The sequence below is a fragment of the Eulemur rufifrons genome, chromosome 11, assembly GCF_041146395.1.
Source record: "Eulemur rufifrons isolate Redbay chromosome 11, OSU_ERuf_1, whole genome shotgun sequence".
Taxonomy (NCBI): domain Eukaryota; kingdom Metazoa; phylum Chordata; class Mammalia; order Primates; family Lemuridae; genus Eulemur; species Eulemur rufifrons.
The window spans coordinates 13366930-13385125 of NC_090993.1; the positions used below are offsets into that span (position 1 = coordinate 13366930).

At 54.1% G+C, this 18196-nt stretch overlaps 1 protein-coding gene across 1 annotated transcript in view; it reads right to left on the minus strand.

Moving 5' to 3' along the window:
• GALNT2 (polypeptide N-acetylgalactosaminyltransferase 2) overlaps positions 1-18196 on the minus strand; it is a 192442-nt gene that overhangs the window by 107895 nt on the left and 66351 nt on the right. The gene's annotated exons all lie outside the window — the stretch shown is intronic.

Below are 18196 nucleotides of genomic sequence, written 5' to 3' on the forward strand. Positions count from 1 at the left end.
GGCGAGGCTAGCAAATGCCACAGGACATGTGAGACCAGTGAGCCAACCCCACCGTCACCTGACTGCAGGACACGGTGAGCCCCGGGAAGACCAGCAGAACTGCCTGGCCACCCACAGGGCTGCGAGGAGGCCGTTTGGGTGGCTTGCCAGGTAGCAGACAGCTGGGGCACGGCCATGGGATGACACAGGACTCCTCAACAACGTCGGAAGTAGACTGTACATGGCTGCTGCCTATAGAAACCAGGGGACACGACATGGAAGGGCCATTCGGTCAAAAGCACTCTGCACGGGGCACAGGCTGGTGCCACCCACAGCCGGAGCCCACAGCCCCCGTTCTGATCATCATGTCCCCTTCTATAAATGCGGAAAGGGTCTGGGAGGGCCGGCGCGTCGGCAAGGCTGAAAGAGCTTTTGAGCTTTAGGAGCCGTCTCGGCACAGCCAATTACTCACTTGCCAAGTGTGTTTCTGAGCCCTCTGTTAGGAGGAGGAGCTGTGAAGGTCACAGTACACAGCGAGGCCTGGCCTTGAGAGACCAGCGGTGAGACCAGGCACGGTGTGTGGTCACGGCCACGGCAGACACCCTCCCTAACCCCTCCTCCCTGTCCTCTACAGAATGGACAGTGCTCAATGGCTCTGGGCACAGTGCCCGCCACGCTACACGTTCAGCAACATCAGGCAGTGTCAGCAATGCCAGGGGAAGGCAGGCACGGTGGCTCACACCTGTAATCCCAGCACTGTGGGAGGCTGAGGCGGGAGGATCGCTTGAGGCCAGGAGTTTGAGACCACGTCTCTATAAAAGCTTAGCCGGGCGTCGTGTGCACCTACAGTTCCTGCTACCCAGGAGACTGAGGCAGAAGGATCAACCGAGCCCTGGAGTGTGAGGTTGCTGTCACCTATGATGGCACCACTGCACTCTAGCCTGGGTGACAAAGCATGTCCCTGTCTCAAAAAAAAAAGAAAGAAAGAAAAGGGAAAAAAGCCCCACTAGTGGAAGACCTCGATACTGAGAGTAGCATCATTTCACCGAGACACAGACAATGGGCCAGGGAAGCCCCCAGTGGGAGGAGGTGAGGGAGGACGACCAGGAACGACAGTGGTCGTCCCAGAGAAAAGAAAGGAAGGTCTGAGCAGTGAGCAGAGACTAAGGACACCGGCCGAGGAGCCGGGGAAGAGGGAAGCCCCTGGGTGGGGCAGCTCCCGGATTGCAAGACACCCCACAGGCAGGCCTGGGACTGAGGCCTCCCCGCCGTCCCCTCGGCCGTCATCCCAGAAGGCACAACTGCCAACTCCTCCGGAGCCAGGAGCAGAGCTCTGGCAGATGGGGATCTGGCCAAGGGCTGGCGAAGCCTGCGCTTCCCCAGGGGAGCCCACTCTGACAGGCGCAGGGTGAAAGGCGATCCAAGGGCAAGGAGGGCCTGTGGCCGGAGCCAGCCTGCGGTGGGGGTGCGCTCAGCGTCTCCTTCCCGAAGCCGAGCGACATGCACTCGGCCCCACGCCACGTGAGACAGAGTTCATCATTTTCACAATGTAGGGCCTGCGACGGTCCTGGGCAATCCGGTGCCCCAACGTCACTGTGCACCCCAAACTTCCCCCCGACCCCCAGACTCTGGTGTGGTCCTCATGGGCCAAGGTCAGAGCAAAGCAACCATCCCCTCCCCTCTGAGGGAATTCTGTCTTCTTCAAGCCAGGAGAAATGCAAAGCAGGGATCCGAATAAAGAAGTGAAACAACTGGCTGACGTTCTCCGGTTGACCCAGCCTCACAACAAACGCCTCCTTTCCTCTGACCCTTCTGACAAACTCAGGAGACTGCCACACATCGGAGAGAAAAGCAACAGAAAGCTTCGTCCTCACGTGCAAAGCTGAGAAGTCACGTGGCGTTAAACGTGGTGTGGAGAAAGGAGTAACTTAGTGACAAAACCACACACCAGGTCCGAGGTAGATAAAGCCCCACGTCGGCAGCCCAGGGCTGCAGCCAGCCGTGCGGGGACACGGCGCCCGCTCCCAGGGAAGGGTGAACTCAAAGCTATGTTTGCTGACGACAGGTCAAAGGGCATGTGTTCCCAAATGTCCTATTTCAACCACTACTGCCTGTCTCATCTAAACGTGGTGTCAGAAACCTCACCGGACACACCCCACCTACCCCTTCACCGACTTCAAACATCTGAGGTGAGAATAAGTAACTGCCCCAGAGGCCAGCGGCTCCAAAGCGGCCTGGGGCCAGGGCGCCTCAGAAACACCAAGTGCAGGGCCCGTCCTCTTTGCTGCCAGCTGTTCACAGCCTCCCAGGCAGGAACAAAGCCTCCCGCATTCCCCCGACCCCCTGCAGGCCGCTGGTCCAGAGTCTCTATCTGCCACCAGGAGGAGGGGGTGTAAAACACAAGAGCTCCCAAGGGAAGGAAAACAGGACCCACAAGGCTGCCGATCTGCAAACCCAACTCGGTGTACGGAGGGGAAATGACAGGAACCCCCACGGGCGGCCCCAGCCCTTCTGTGCGGCAGCCCAGCCACAGTTCTGTGACCTGCCAGCCACTTCCTCTCGTCAGTGGGAGCCCAGGCTGAAAGTATTTTGCAGACCACGGGATCTGCACATAAAGTTTGCAGCATGTCTCAGGAGACCTAGCTTTTGCCTGTACATTTGGCATTTTTCCAAAATAAAAGTCGGTGTTTCTGTGCCTTAGTTTCCCCAATTCTAAGAAAAGGCAGCATATGTGTGTTTGCTCGGAGGCCTCGAGTCCCTCCAAATCCCTCCAGAGAACACCGTGATCAGAAATATCTGTATCCTGGAGAATGCACTGGTTCCTGGCTGGGCTACCTGGCCTCTGACCTCCCCGCCACCCAGCCCTGCCCCAGGTGAAATTCCGCCTCCCATCTGCCACTTCCTGTCTGCCACCTCCTACCTGCCACCCTGCCGCCTGGACCTCCAAGGGCTCTCTGGGTTGCACCACGTCCTGCAAACACCCCCCCTTCAACTCCTCCGGAGTCAGGCTCCGTCCTACCCACCAACCTCGACGCAGCCTGTTCTCCCACCGTTCTCCACCTGCACCACGATCCTTCCACTTCCTTGACTCGGCTCAGGAGTTTTCCCCCTGCTTTGAAATTAGAGTATAATTTACATACAGCAAAATTCATTCTTCCTGTAGAGATGTGGGAGTTTTGACAACTGCACACAGTCATGCAACCACACTAAAGAACAGGTCCGTCACCCCAAGAAATTCCCATGTGCCCCTTTGCGGTTGGCTCCCTCCCCCAGCCCCGGCTTTCTCTGTAGTTTTGCCGTTTCCAGAATGTCCTATACACAGAATCATGCAGCACGTGGCCTTTGGACCCTGGCTTCTCTCACACGCATGCGTATTGAGAGCGTCCACACTGCGTGTGTCGTGCTCGTCTCCCTTCTGCTGTGGGAGCTATTCCACGGCAGACCACTACGTCCCACCGTGTGGGCGCACCATGGCTTGTTCATCCACTTCCTAGCTGAGGGACAGTCAAGCAGCTTCCAGTTTTTGGCAAATATAAATAAAGCCGTTATGAATTCCCTGAACATACAAATTTCCATTTCCCTTGGCTAGATATCTGAGGGTAGGATTACTGGGTTGTACGTGAGCATGTGTTTAACTTTGTAAGAAACTGCCAAACTGTTTTCCAAAGTGGTTGCACCATTTTGCATTCCCACCAGCAGTGGATGAGGGTTCCAGCTGCTCTATAGCTTCGCATGTACTTGTTTTTTTTCCTGAAGCCGTTCTACTAGTTGTATCCCCCGCCCCAAGGCCATTCTACTAGCTGTATGGGGACACAGTGCAGCCTTCTCATTTGCTGTAATTGTGCTTACAACGTGCCAGGCAGGGACCAGGCTCGGTGACTCACATCTCAATTAATGCTCATTCCAACACTCCATAGTAAGTTCCAGTGTCTCCTCTGCTTTTAAATACTCGTGAACTGAGGTGGCAACTGAACCGAAGTCAGATGACTACAAGATGCATGGCCTTCAGTTAGAGCTCTCCTAGGATGACCTCACTCCTTTGTGGTTTCCCCACATTCTTTCAGGCTCCGGCTCAAATGCTACCTCCTGGGTAGAGTTTCTCCAAAGCATGATGTAACACGGCCCAGTCTGCGCTGCCTTGTATTGCACTTGATCACTTCTCTGATTAGAGAGCCGAAGGACTCTCCAAACAGCTCCTGTCTCTTATCTCCCAAACAAGATGTTCAGTTTCTTGAGGCCAGAGCACCCCTCTCCCCAGCATTTCTCTCTCATCTTCTGTATCTCAGCCCTTGACTGAAACGGTCAGGACGTGCAGACGGCGTTCTGAAGTCGGGCGAGGAGGCGTTCTACAGACAGCAGACACCACCCACTCGCACCAGGACCCCCCGAGCGCCAAACCTGCAGCCCACATTCCGCCCCAGCGGGGGGACTGGAGAGTTAAGGCAATTAATTTGTACAAAGGACGACAGGTTAAGGGACAAGGTACAGGCCCCTCTGCCATAAAATTACTATAAATTGACTCATGACAATTATCCAGTGCACAGAATACATGGAGAAGACTGCTGGTGGCATTATGAAGGGAGATCACAATCTTAGGAACAGACATTGAAGGCAAAAGAAACACAAGGAGTTTCTTGATTTAACTCACCAATTAATATCCTACCAGGGACAAGGTGACTTCCCAGGATGACAATGCAATCCAGTGCTAACGCCAGAGCGAGGCCTAAAATAACACGGCGGACCTCAGCCGTGTAACTGGAAGCCGCTGGGAAGCAGCCCCATCAGGCTGACGCAACCGGCTGCTCCTGGGCCTGCTTCCCACGGCGATGCCTTTCTCCCGGGACTCGGGGCTCAGGTCTTTGCTGTCACCCCACCCCCAATGCCCTCTCCACTCCGCTCCCCCAGCCCGACGTTCGCACCCTCCAGCCCCACGTCACCACCACGCGGAGGCCAGGTCTACCTGCCGCTCCGGGTGCATTTCCAATCTATGACTAATCCCCCACCCTAAAGAAACAAAAGCTGTGCTCCTCTATTTCTATCCACCACCCCCAGACGAGGCTCCCTCAGCTGCCTGGTCTCGCCAGCCCCAGAGCCCACCGCCCAGGCCCAGCACGGATCCCACGGTTTCTGTGATCTGGATCCAATGGCTCCCTCCTCTCCATCTGGCAAGGCACTACGGAATTTGCTTGTCTGTCTAGACCCATCCAGCCAGCCATCTATTTATTTCTTTAGAGACAGGGTCTTGCTCTGTTGCCCAGGCTGGACTGCAGCGGCGCAATCACAGATCACTGTAACCTCGAACTCCTGGGCTTAAGTGATCCTACCACCTCGGCCTCCCAAAGTGCTGGGATTGTAGGCACAAACCATTGGGCATGGCCAAAATGAGCCCTTTCAAAGCAAAACTCTCATCCTCTGCTCAGAACTCCTGAGCAAATGATATGGATGCTGATGTTGAATTTCTTAGTAACCTTCAGAGCACTCTCATGACCTGGCCCCCAACCTAATCTCCGTGTCTTCCGGTCAGGATGGGAGATTTATGATCTTTTGCAGGCCCCTTTGTGCTGTTCGCTTGGGAAGCAATTTTGGTTCATAATCACTCTTTGTCTTAGAAATGGTCTTCAAGTGATGAAAGTGCCAGTCCTCACAAAGCCTGCCACTGCCCATGGGACTGCGGTGGGCAAGTCCTACCCTGTCCCTGCCGGCCCCCAGGGAGGAGACCCTATAATGATCTGATCGTTCCTCGTCTGTTTTTGAAGATCCTGGAATAAGCTAAAATTTCTTTATCTTGAACCTCTGAATTAAAGGTAGTTCTAAAACACGCTACAGATGGCCCTGTGTTCCCATTTTCAGTTCACAGCCCCGCTGAACAATGACTGGCATTAAGAACGGAGCTATGACTAGGAGAGGCCAGTCTCCTGCAGGTCAGCGGGCAAGGACCCACCCCAGAGCCAGAGGGAAAATCTGGACCGAGAGCCCGAGGAAGCCGGAGAGACAGGGAGAGCCAGAGCTCAGCACGTGTGGCTCCGACAGTCCCCAGCCAGGCCCAGACAGTGACTGCCTTATGATTCCTGCTCTATAGATGAGGGGGAAAGTGACACCCTCAAATGGGAGAGACCCCAAGGATGTGGGGAAATACTTCCGTAGAAAACTGCACAGAGGACAGTCACGGATGCTCACAGAAACTGGGTGGGGGCCAGTCCTACCTGGGAGGGACCTAATGTTTGGAAACCAAAGCTCATCTGGCAAAGACCCTGCGGGGTCAAAGAAAGTCTTTTAAGGGCTAATATTTAAATCTCAGAACTGCAGGGGGCCTCGGACAGTCATGCCAAATGGTAAAACCACGTGCTACCAATTTTACAAGGTGACTCATAATAACCTGATAGACACCACCTGAGTAGTTTGCGAGGGCGACCATAACAGAGTACCACCGACTGGGCGGCTTCAGCAACAGAAACGTGGTGTCTCCCAGTTCTGAAGTCTGCAATCAAGGTGTTGGCAGGGTTTGTTCCTGCCAAGGGCTGCAGGGCAGGCTCTGTCCCAGGCCTCTCTCCTTGGCTTGTGAACGGCCGTCTTCCCTGTAGGTGTGTCTGGCTCTGTCTGAATTTCCCCTTTGTATAAGGACACCAGTCAGGTTAGATTAGAGCCCATGCTAATACCCTCCTGTCCGTGAAGACCCTATCTCCAAACAAGGTCACCCTCTGAGGTCCTGGAGGTTAGGCCTTCCTTGTGGCTTTCTCAGAAAGTGCAGAGGATGCAAACAGAAGGGCCTGGAGACTCTCACCTGTGGCTGTTTGGTCACATTCCCTCTGACTCAAGACTGTTCCTTGAAGGCTGACTGCATGGGCCCCGAACCGGTTCCGGGCAGCTGGAGCAGAGGGCAGCAAACTAAAGGGCCCGAGGTCCCACATCGAGAAAAACTTACCCACTGTGTGACGAAGGGCCCACACCCTGACACCAAGCCCAGGGCCTATGGCAGCCTGACCTCTGCCAGGAAGGAACAGCAAAATATTTAAAACGTGCAAAATATACATTCCCACCGCACAACAGGGCTGCGATCTTGGCCTAACAGCACAACAGACACTCTGATTATGCAAGCTCTTTTCAAAAAGCGTTGAGCCCCCAAGAAGCTAATCTGACAGAGACTTATTATTCTCTCCAAATAATGGGTGAAAAGAGAAACCATTTCTGCGTCTTTGTAAAGCAGACACTGAGGCAGACAGACCCGCAATGAATCTGCATGCAAGTTCGTAAGAGGCGCTGGGCACCGGTCGCTTTTGTTTTTTGCTTTTTATTTTTCGGGTTTTTTACCAGAAGCTTTTATTAACGTATCAATTCCACCAGACGCTGGGGAAGGCAAGAGATTGAACGATAAATGCCACCAACCAGAGGTGCCCCTCCCCCGGAGGCTATGCTGGCGGCCCAGCAGTGACAATGGCTGTAATCCATCTCCCAGGAGCGGGGAACAGGCCCGGCCAGAGAGCTGACAAAAGAAACTTTTCACAACCGAGGCCTTTGGGTGGGAATTAAGAAAAGAGCACAGAGGTGGGGGCCCCGGGAGGGTGTTTGGGAGGACGATGACTGGTGAATTTAGAAGGCATCCTCGGACAAAACTGAATGTTCTCGACGAATTATTTTTCACAAAGATTGGGGACATTCACACCAAGGTCACTGTAATGCTTGTTTCTATGTGGCAAGTATTACAGGCATTTTCTCTCTTTCCCTAACACATGAAAATGTGCTTACTGTGATTCAAAAAAAAAAAAAAAAAAGGAAAAAGACCTTTAAAATGTTAAAGGATGAGCCCTTATAAATGATTATTTAAGTGTGCATGTGTCAAATCTGATTACAGACGTACTTCTGTATGTAAAGCAAAGAGAGCGGACAGTGGACATCGGAGTCTGTCCCAGGCGTAGCACTGGGGCTATTCAATGTCATTACCTCATTTAGTTTTCCTTCATTTAAATGTATTCAGAAGGACTGAGCACAGTTTAAGTCTCGTTACTAAGTACTGCGCTCTACTCACAGTGGACGAAAATACTCAAGGCACAGGAAGATGGAGCCAGTGAGAAGGCGGCAGAGACAGGTGACGGGGTAAGAAGCCGAAGCCCGAGACAGTAAAGGAAGGCCAAGGGCGGTGAGCACACGGCCCTGCTTGGCAGTGTGCCCAGAGCCAAGGACGGTGGCGGCGCAGACGGCCCCTGCCCGCTGAGACGAGCGGACGGAGAAGGCAGCCACCTGTGTGTGGACCAGGCTGGGGTGTCGCAGTCGCGCAAAACACCAGTTCGTGCTATGACCCCAGGTATTCAGTCCTCCGACAGCCTCTCTTTTTATCCCCCCCCCCCCCCGGCCATGCGCTACCCCCAGTACCTTTCAAAACTTTTTTGCCAAAACCTATAGTACAAAATAAATTTGATGTCGACACCCAGCACACGATCCATGTGTTTAAAGAGTTATGTTACATACACACACGCACACACATCCCTCTATACGCAGTGTCGTAAGACTGCTGTGTGCCCTAGTATTTTCCCCTTTACTTTCCTTTTAAAGAAGGATACCACTCTCCTAAATCAGTTTCATGATCTACTTAGTGGGTCGTGACTCACAATTTGAAAAACCTTGCCCTCGTCTTTGAAAGAGTCAGGATCAAGACTTCAGCCTGGTGCCGGACGCACTTACAGGCCACGGGCCCAAGCTCAGTTCAAAGAAGGAAGAAGGAGCCCATCGGTCTGGGCTCTCCAGGGGCCTTCCTCTTGCTCACCTGTGGCTCGATGGATGGCGGGAGCTCTGTCTCCTTCCTCAGGCTCAATCAAGGACACAGAGCCAAGGAGGGCGGAGCCTCCAGGGAGGGCGGGGCCTCCAGGGAGGGCAGCTCTGGGCCAATTCGAGAATTAGAAACTCTCCTCCCAGGCCCTCTTAGGGAAGATGCGCGCTCAGAATCTTACGTTTTTTAAGGAAACAGCATTGCTTTACAGACGAGCGCAGATGGGGCCACCTTACGCTGTTGGCTCGGCCGTCATCCTCGGCTGCTTGGAGACACCTAGATGGACAGTCACACTCTCGCCCTGGGTGGGCCTGGCTGTGCTGCGTTAGAAACGGCAGGCAGAGCAAGAGACGCCGCAGTGAGGCTCTACGGGGACACTTCCCCAGTGGCCCTCTCTGCAGGAAGACTCATGAACATGCAGGAAGGTGCCAGGGAAAAGAGGAGCAGAGATAAAAGATAAAGAAGGGCACGGTGATTGTCAACTACTCTATAATTGTTATGTTGGCAAAGCTACAAAATCTAACCCAGGAGGCCACAGAAAATCCTGAACGTGTTTCCACAAGAGAAAGGTTATGTTCCAGAAAGCAGCCCATGTAGAGCACTTTAAATACAAAAGCGTGGAACAAAAGTCACACAAAGGTACAGGCACGCCCGAATGCCTGCTGTGCCCGCTTAGCCGTGGAGAGCTGTGAATACCGGTCCTAGCTGGGACTGTCCATGCTGCTCTGAGATGACAAGGACAGACTCCTTAGGGAAGCAAAGGCAGAGAGGGATTCCTTGGTGCTCAGGAGACAGGAGTCGTCCATCGGAAACACTGCGCGGTCAGAGACAAGCATCCAAAGCCCCCACTCTGAATGCCAAACCCCTGGATGGGAAAAGCAGAGTGTGCCTGTGTCTCCTGTCATCTTAAAAGGCCGAGAGGGCTGAATGTTCCAGCACATCCTCTGATGGGAGCCAAACACTCCAATAGCTCTACATAGGTGTCCTGCACAGAACTGTAAGTACAGCTTAACGTCTAAAAGCAAGCGATGAAACAAAACAAAAACGTTCTCTATGAGAAAGCTGCATGCGATAGAAAACGTGAGACTTTCCCTTTCAGAATAAACTAAGACATACATTCCTTCCCAATTCCCAACTCAAACGCTAACACAGACATCCCTTTTTCTGGGAAGGTTGTTGACAAAAACAAAGTATGAGGAAACAGTAAGTTGAGGAATTGTTTTCATATCTTTTTAAAACAGCTGTTGGCAATAGTTCCAAAGGTTGAAAAAGAATTTTTATTTTATCCAAATATAAGTTTCTGGGGGAAGCACGACACCTTGGGAGATGTATGAAGCATTGCCTTTTATTCCAAGCCCATAAAGCCCCTTCTGGGTGTTGCATCCCAGGCTTCCTGCGGCGAGGTAAAGCCGCCAACCTTCGCACAGAGAAACACGAGCACACGGAGGTGGGCAGCTTCTCAGTCACCAAACACGCGGGTGACTCCCTGACCCCAAAGCCAGGGCCAGTGGCTTCCCTTCGAGCCATCCTCGGGCCCCATGCCCAGGACGTGAGAGCAACCTCCTGGGTCTCCGGCCTCAGCGGCTCCCCAGGCCCATCCGGCCACCCTCACCCGGGGGGCTGTCACACCACGTGGCTGTCAATCTTTATCAGGGTGTGATCAGGTATCACGCTGTGTTGTGAAGTACTCCGAGAACTGAATCAAGAGTGGGAAGCCCTCAGCGCACCCCACGTGTCAGGATCGACTGGTCTGAGGGCCACCGGAGCAGCCCTGCTGGAAGGATTCAGTGGCTCTGCCCAGGGACGGCTCCGCCAGGCTCTGGAGACACAAATCCCGAAGACGCAGGAGACTGGGTGGAGGTTCTGCGGTTGCCATTCGCGCCACGATACTCTAAAGGCAAAGGCGTCTGGCTGCAATTTCCCACTCTGGACACACAATTAGTCAATATCTTGCTGTTTATATGGACATGGCTGAGATGTCAAACAGCAAAACAGAAAGGCCACCGCCCACCTCATTAAGCTGAGCTGGGGGCACACCGTGACAGGACACACACACACACACACAGACACACGCACGTGTACGCACACACCCAGCGATCAGGTGCCTTTTTAAAGTCTTCTAAATCCAAGGGCCCTCAGCTTTTTGCTGTACTCAGTACATCAAAGGGAGCCTGGGTGCCCCCATCTACAGTGGCTCACCCCAGAACCACTACTGTGGAGAGGGAATGTGCTCAGCCAGGAAACCTCCCTGCCCTCAACCCCAGACCCAAGAATCGCGCATCAGTGTGGTGTTCACACCACCAACCGCTCGGCAGCCTGCGGGATGAGGCCCCGGGAGGCCGCAGGCAGCGCCACACCCGCCCTCCAGTGACGCTCCGGAACGCAGTGCCCAGAACTCAGCGCTATGGGACCCTGCAACGTCCCCCTCCTGGGAGAGACAAGGTTGACGCCATAAAATGACCTCGGGACCCCAAAAGCAGAAGGAGCAGCTTTAGAAACCAGGCAGTCAAGAGTTAGACAAAAGACCAACACCGCACGTTCTGACTCGTCAGTGGCAGCTGAAGAACGTGGCCGCGTGGCAGCAGGGTGCGGGTGGTGGGCGCAGACTCAGGAAGGCGGGCGGGAGGGCGGACGGTGAGAAACCACTTGGTGGGCACGATGTGCATCACTCTAGCGATGGAGTCACCAAGCCCCCGACTTCACCACTGCCTAATGTATCGATTACACTTGTGCTCCGTAACTGTACACGAATGAAAAAAAGAATCAGAGAAAACACCTGGGAAAGGCTGACCCACCCTGGAAATGACCGAGCGGGGAGGGAGGCACCTCTTTGGGACAAGGGCATCGGCCGTCTCCGCAGCAAGGAGGGAGGGAGAAAACCTGTGTTAAACAAGGGCTTTTCCAGGCCTGTGGGGACCGCGGGACACACCCAGTTACCCCCGACTCACAGATTTAGAAGAGGATTCCACGGTCAGGGAAAGACTGTGCTGAACTACTCCACCCTAAGGAAGGTCCCCGTCACCTACCGGGTCTCCTGGAAAAGAACGCCCTGCAGGGGAGTACGGTGCCACTGGCCAGCACCCACTCACGCAATCGAGACACAACCACGCGGACTAGGAGGGGCCCTGGCCTGAGACTTTTTAAAAAGAGGGAAGAAAAGAAAGAAAGAAAACAGAAAACCTTACAGGCCCAGGGAAGGAGATCCGGTGGACAAGACGGGCACAGGGCAGGGCAGGCCGGTGTCCTCAGGGGACAGGCGGCACCAGTCTCAGGCCACAGCAGTCCTGCACGGTGAGGGGTCTGGGCATTTCTGCTGGAGTCAAGGACGGCATAGCAAACACAGGCAAAACCACACCTAACCCCAGATTAGGTGGCTTTCGGCAAGAAGTTTTTGACAAAATGAATGTTTAACAACAAGAAACCATTTATAAGTGGTTTTTGGGGTGCGTGTTTATGGGTCCAGCAGCAACACCCAGGAAGGAAGACAAAGGCAATTCCTCCAGCGGAGGCTGGGCTGTAATCACAGAGCACCCTTTGCGCATCCTCAGCTGCCATCGGCCCCAGCTGGTGACTCCGACAGCTGCCCTCTCGTCCCGCACTGCCCGCCCTCAGCCCCGTCTGCCCTCCGTGCGGTTCCGGGACTCCGCGTCCTGCTCCTCTCACTCCCCCCCTCCCTCCCCACTCCCACCCTCCCTCCCCACTCCCACAGGGAGGCCTATTTCCCCTCTCACCCGGACTGCGGCGACAGCCTCCCATTGGCCCACCTGCCTCCTGCCTGTCCGCCCCTCAGGAGTCCTCCCGCACAGAGCTGCCAGGGGACATCCCGCAGAGCAATGTGACAGGGCCTGAAGTCACAGGGCCCTACTCGACTCTCACCTGCGACTCCTCACCAGTCACAGTTCTGGCCATAACCCCTCCCCGCAAACACTCCTGGGGACACTGAGCCATGCGGGGCCCCCAGCAAGTGACCCTGCCCTGTGCCTTCTCTCCGTCCCGCCCTCCCCCTCCCCGGCAGCCGGGGCCACCCCTCTGGCTCAGTCCTGACCACAACGCACCGTAACCATTTGTTTCCGAGCCCTTCCTGCTCCGAAATGCACCTGCTCCCTGACACCTGACAGCAGAGTTTGCTCCTTCCGCATTTAAAATCCAGTCTGCAGCGCGTGCTCAGTAAGCACACGCGTTCCCAGGGCCGCGCCGGCTCCACTCCAACCTGGTCGGGAAGGGAGACAGGCAATGGCCTCCGATCCACACCTCCAGAGGAATAAAAATATTGCTCACACTTTAAAAAAAGAGTCAGAATGTGATTTAGCTATTAAATGAAAAAACCTGGAGTGGGGAGGAGTGACGGAGGCAGGGTGACACGGACTGGAGCACGCAAGTGTCAGACCGGGGCCGGAGAGCTGGCCCAGGCCCCCCCCCGGCCCTCCTCCTCCAGGGCTCCCTAACGAGATACAGGAAACGGGAGGGAAAATAATCACTCTGTCTTTCAGCAGATCCATTTCTCAGGTCCAACTCCAAATAGCAGAAGTACAAAGACCGTCTTTTTCATTCCCAGCCCAGGAGGAGGAAGGGAAAAAGTGCTTATTTTTAGCCAAGCCAGAAAACATAAGCAGCTACAGATCAGTAAGGAGCAGAGGGGAGAGACCCCTCACGAGAAAGCAAACGGCAGAAACGGGTTCACTCACGCCCGGAGCAGCCCGGACAAGCTGCAGACCCCGTTTTCTCTCTTCTCGACTAATCTCCGATGACAAAAGCACAGGCGCAAGTGTCTTTAAAACTCGCACTTCCCAAAGGGGTTGGACAGGGAGGCAGGGAAGCCCCAAGTGCTAACTCTCATTTTCTCTGTAACTGATGACACAGACCTCGTTCCAAACGTGCAATTTCCAAGTCCAGACGAAACCACTGCCACCAAGAAGGCAGGTGACGCTCTGGGCCTGGAAACACCTGCGTGGCTTCCCCCTGGACTGCACCTACCACCACCTGAGCTACCTCGGGCACTATGCCCAGGTGGGTGGCTTTCCATAAACAAGCTAGCTGTGGACAAAGATCTCTAAAACACCAAACCAAACCAGTAAGTGTCTAAGCCCAAACCAAAGCAATGGAGACCCAGGCTCTAAGCATCCCTGGAGACTGACGGGCTGAGAACCACCGAGTTGGCTGCACCTCTCACTATCCCCACAGTGCAATAAAAACAAAAACAGACGGGAAATTAGGGACCGGCTTCGCATACCAGACACGCAGGGAACCAAAGGATAAAGGAGAAAACATGATTTCCAGGACAAACCCCCTCGGAAGGGCTGGGCCTGCCTGCCAGGAACCCGAGGCCTGGCCCAGAGACCCCCACGCAGTAGGGGCTGGGGGGTGGGCGTGGGAGGGAGAGCTGACAGTGCAGATTTCGGAGCTGCCCCCAGCCCTGAAGATGCAGATGCAGTGGGTCTGGACTGGAACCTGCCTGCCAACGGGCAACACAGGGGGCACTTAGAGAACTGAGGCCCAAGGACAATCTTGGTCGTGAGACAGGAGGGGGACGGGCCCACGGGTACATGTGGTACCCTCCGTATAATACAGTGAGAGAGAGTTTGCACACAGCACAGCAGGAAACAAGCCACCCCGCTCCGCAGGCGCAGCCAGGAGACTCACGAGATGCTCCAACAGGGCCCTCTGGCCTTGGCTCGGAGGTTACCAAGCAAAAACGGAGGCTGATTTCACTACAGCTCTCACCTCTAGGCCCAGGGGGAATCTCCGAAGGCCGCCAAAGATAAACTCGGATAAACTCACACTTCCTGCGGTAAGTTTAGAAGCCCCTATTTCAGAAACACTACAGCCTCTGCACCAAATCAACCTCCTACTCCAGAGTTTTACACGCCTTACGGCTTCTCTCCACATCCCCTAGTCTCTAATGAATCACTACACCCTTCTTGTCCCACGTGAGAACCCTGACACAAGGTTAACGACGTTTCCTTGAAGTAAACATCACAGGGAAGAAAACATCTGGAATTTGCTTTAGTATATACCACCACCCCCCCAAACACACACAGGAGAGACAAACAAGCGTGGCCAAATCCCGGTAGACAGGCAGTACGTAAGAGCTCACAGCATCTCCTTCTGTAGATATTGCCACAATAAAAAATTTTTTTAAAAAAATACTAAACGTCTACATGTTTATTATAACCACAGTCATAATTCTGGTGGCAGGAACAGAAACCACCCTTCCTTTGGAGGCCAACTGTTATTCTGGGCTTTTATCATCCAGTGTGTTGGGTGACACTGATCTGTGGTAATTTGGTTACGGACAAGCTGAGTTCAATAATCCCAGTTTACAGGGACAACACGGGGACTATTACTTTGGGTAATAACTACTGCTTCCTTTCGTTCTCAAAAGTCCCCAGGTCTAGACACTAAATCCCACGGCCATGCTAGATACCGGGTGGGAACTGCGTAATGACAGGGTCATCTCTGAAATGTGGCCCAGACAGCGGCATCCCAGCATCTCCTCCCCGGGTCAAAACACTGCCCCGGGTGACCTGTCCCACATCCCTCCTCACTGCTCGTGCTGAGACTGTCAAGCACGCACAGGTGGCGCTTGAGAAGCTGAACAAACCCAGCAAATTTAGGAGGCATCTTTCTGAATGTCCTAAGACGTTATCATCTCCACTTGAAAGGTGCTATTTTGAAACTAATTAAGATTTAAAGGTTAGCAATTAAAGGCATTAAAAATAAAACTTCGACATCTGACGAATGGCCAAATGACAAGGACCATCACGGGGGCAACGAGACGAGCTGTTTACCATGAGCACTGCGACAGCTGGCTCCTGCCGGTCGCAGCTGGGCGCGTCTGGCTGTCTCTCTCGAGTCACCCGCGTGCGTGTGGCAGATACAGACAAGCACAATAATAGCATAATCATACCCTTTCGGTTATCAGAGCAGCAACAGAGGTCTGGGAAGACCAGAGGCTTTATCAAGGGAGAGGGGCGACACTTTCCCACGTGCGAGGGCCACATGCTGCATGAAGGGGGAAGCACGGGGTGCTGAGACCGGCAGAAGACCTTTCTCCTCGGTGCCTACTGCATCTGTGGCATCTGCTCTTCACAGGGCAGCAGTGGCGTCCACAAAACCCCCAGCGGGGCCTCCTGCATGTTCCGCACAGACGTCAGGGTCCCCTGGAGCAGGGGCACTGGCGCTGTGTGCACCGTGGGCACCAGCACGGCACACACTCAGGCCTCGTCGCTGCTTCTGCTCTGGCACGTGGCCCCGTTTTTGTATCTCACTCCTGCTTGCCGCTGCAAACAACGGGACATCTCTTACCAAAAAATAACTACTTGGTCCAGAGGACTGATCAGGCGGCACATTCCCTGGACTTTCTGGGTGTGGAAATTGAAAGCCAGAGAGACTGGGCCCCTGTGACAGTGCCCCCTGCCCCAATTCGTGGAGCACACTGCCAGAAAAACACGGGAGGTTTCTGCCTCCAGATTCAGGCTCCAGGAGTGCGAGAAGCCCGGAGGAGCCAGCACATTCTCTCTGCCGGCTGCTCAGACACAGCGAGCTCTCCAGCCCACGCCCCTAAAAACCGCTCGGCACAGGGGCCGGCCCAGCTTGCAGGCTGCTGCTCTGAAGAGCAGTTACAGACAAGAAAATGGGTCTCCTGGAAGCACACCGCCCTCCCTGCCAGGGCCCCGTGGGGCTCATGCCTTCTCTGCACCATGCATCATGGTCTGGACCAGCAGGCATAAGGTTACTCTGCTACTGCGGCTGCACCTGCGATGGGTCACCCAGCCCCGGCAGCATGTTCCCAGGAAGACTTCAGCCGTGTACGTAACATCTGCTTTTCACAACTGCTCTTTACGTTGTGCTATCAGACAAGACACTTATCTAAGAAACACGGGAAATGCAGAAATGACTGCAGGGAAGCCGTAACTATGACGTACTTTTTCACTATTCAAGCTGGGTATTTCTCTACAGTCCTGAAACAACTTTTTAGGGTTTTTGAAATACTAGAAATGCAGGTACTGTTTTCATAAAAGTAAATGTACAGTGATGTGAAATACAATTAATACATGGCCTTCCAAAAAAAAATCTGAAGACTGAAAAAAATCCCCACTTAGGAGAGAATGTTTGGTTTTAAAATGAACATGAAGAGGATAATTTGTAAGTGAGTATTCGGAAAATCCCGGCCTCCCCAGGGAGCCCCCTCCCCCAAGTAAGGCAGGGAAGCAGCCGCAGCTAACCAGCAAGTCCCAGAGAGCACGCACAGGTACACAGGTGAACGTCACTAAGGAGGTGACAAACCGCAACGCGCTGATTGTACAAGTTAAATTCTAGACGCCCAGACTCACCCGTGTTCTGGCCCATCTTCACCCACAATGTCGTCGCCACTTAAATGGTGCTGACTGTGCACGTACTAGGTACTTTTAACTGTGCACTTACTAGGTACTTTTTAACCTGAGTTAACTCGGGTAACTTTCAGAACAGCCCTATGAGGCAGGTACTATTTTTATTCCCATTCTACACAGGGGGAAACAGAGGCACCAGGAGGTTAAGTTACTTGTCCCAGGTCAGGAGGCACCAACCAGCAGAGCTGGCTGGAAGCCCAGGCCCTCACCCACTGGGCCACACAGCCTCTGTCCACGGGAGGCACACAGGCTCCCCCAAGCAGACTGCTCGGGTGATGGCCACTCTAAGACATGCCTGGCACTTTCAAATGCCCTGTGTGGCGCAGACGCAGAGGAGCACTGTGAAAGGAGCACTGGCCTGGAGAGGCCACCACCCCACTTCCTAGAGGAGACGCCACTGTCCGAAGCTTCCTCCTCCACCAGCTCTCTCCTTCCCCACCTCCCTCTGCCTCCACGGGAGCTCCTGACCCCAAAGCACAGCCCGCCCCCTCCCTAAGCAGCGTGGCGGCTTTGCCCAACGGAGGACGTAAGCACCAAGTGCAGCAGAGTCCGCAGGACTCGGCGAGCCCGCGGGCGACCGATCTTCAAAGGCGGTGAGCGCAGGGCCCCGAGGAGCCCTCAAGGGCCCATGCGTCCACTGCCGAACCAACAGGGACACGAAACGTGGTCTGACCACACGACAGAGCAGCTTCAGCCTGAAAACGGAAGGAGATTCTGACACCTGCTGTACACGGATGAACCCCGAGGACATGACGCCAACCGCAGTAAAGGAAAAACACCGTCCGATTCCCTTCCGTGCGGTACCGAGAGGAGCCACGTTCAGAGACAGAGCAGAATGTGACTGCTGGGGTGGGGACGGGGACGAGGAGTTAGCGTTTAATGCAGCAGAGTTTCAGTGTTGCAAGATGAAGAGATTTCCGTGGAGAGAAGGTGACGGCTGCTCAACGTGACTGTACTTACTGTACTTACTGTCACTGAACCGGACACTTAGAGACGGCTAAGGTCATCCATTTTATGGTGTCTGTATCCCACAATCTTACAGACCAAAAACAAAAACAAAGTAAGG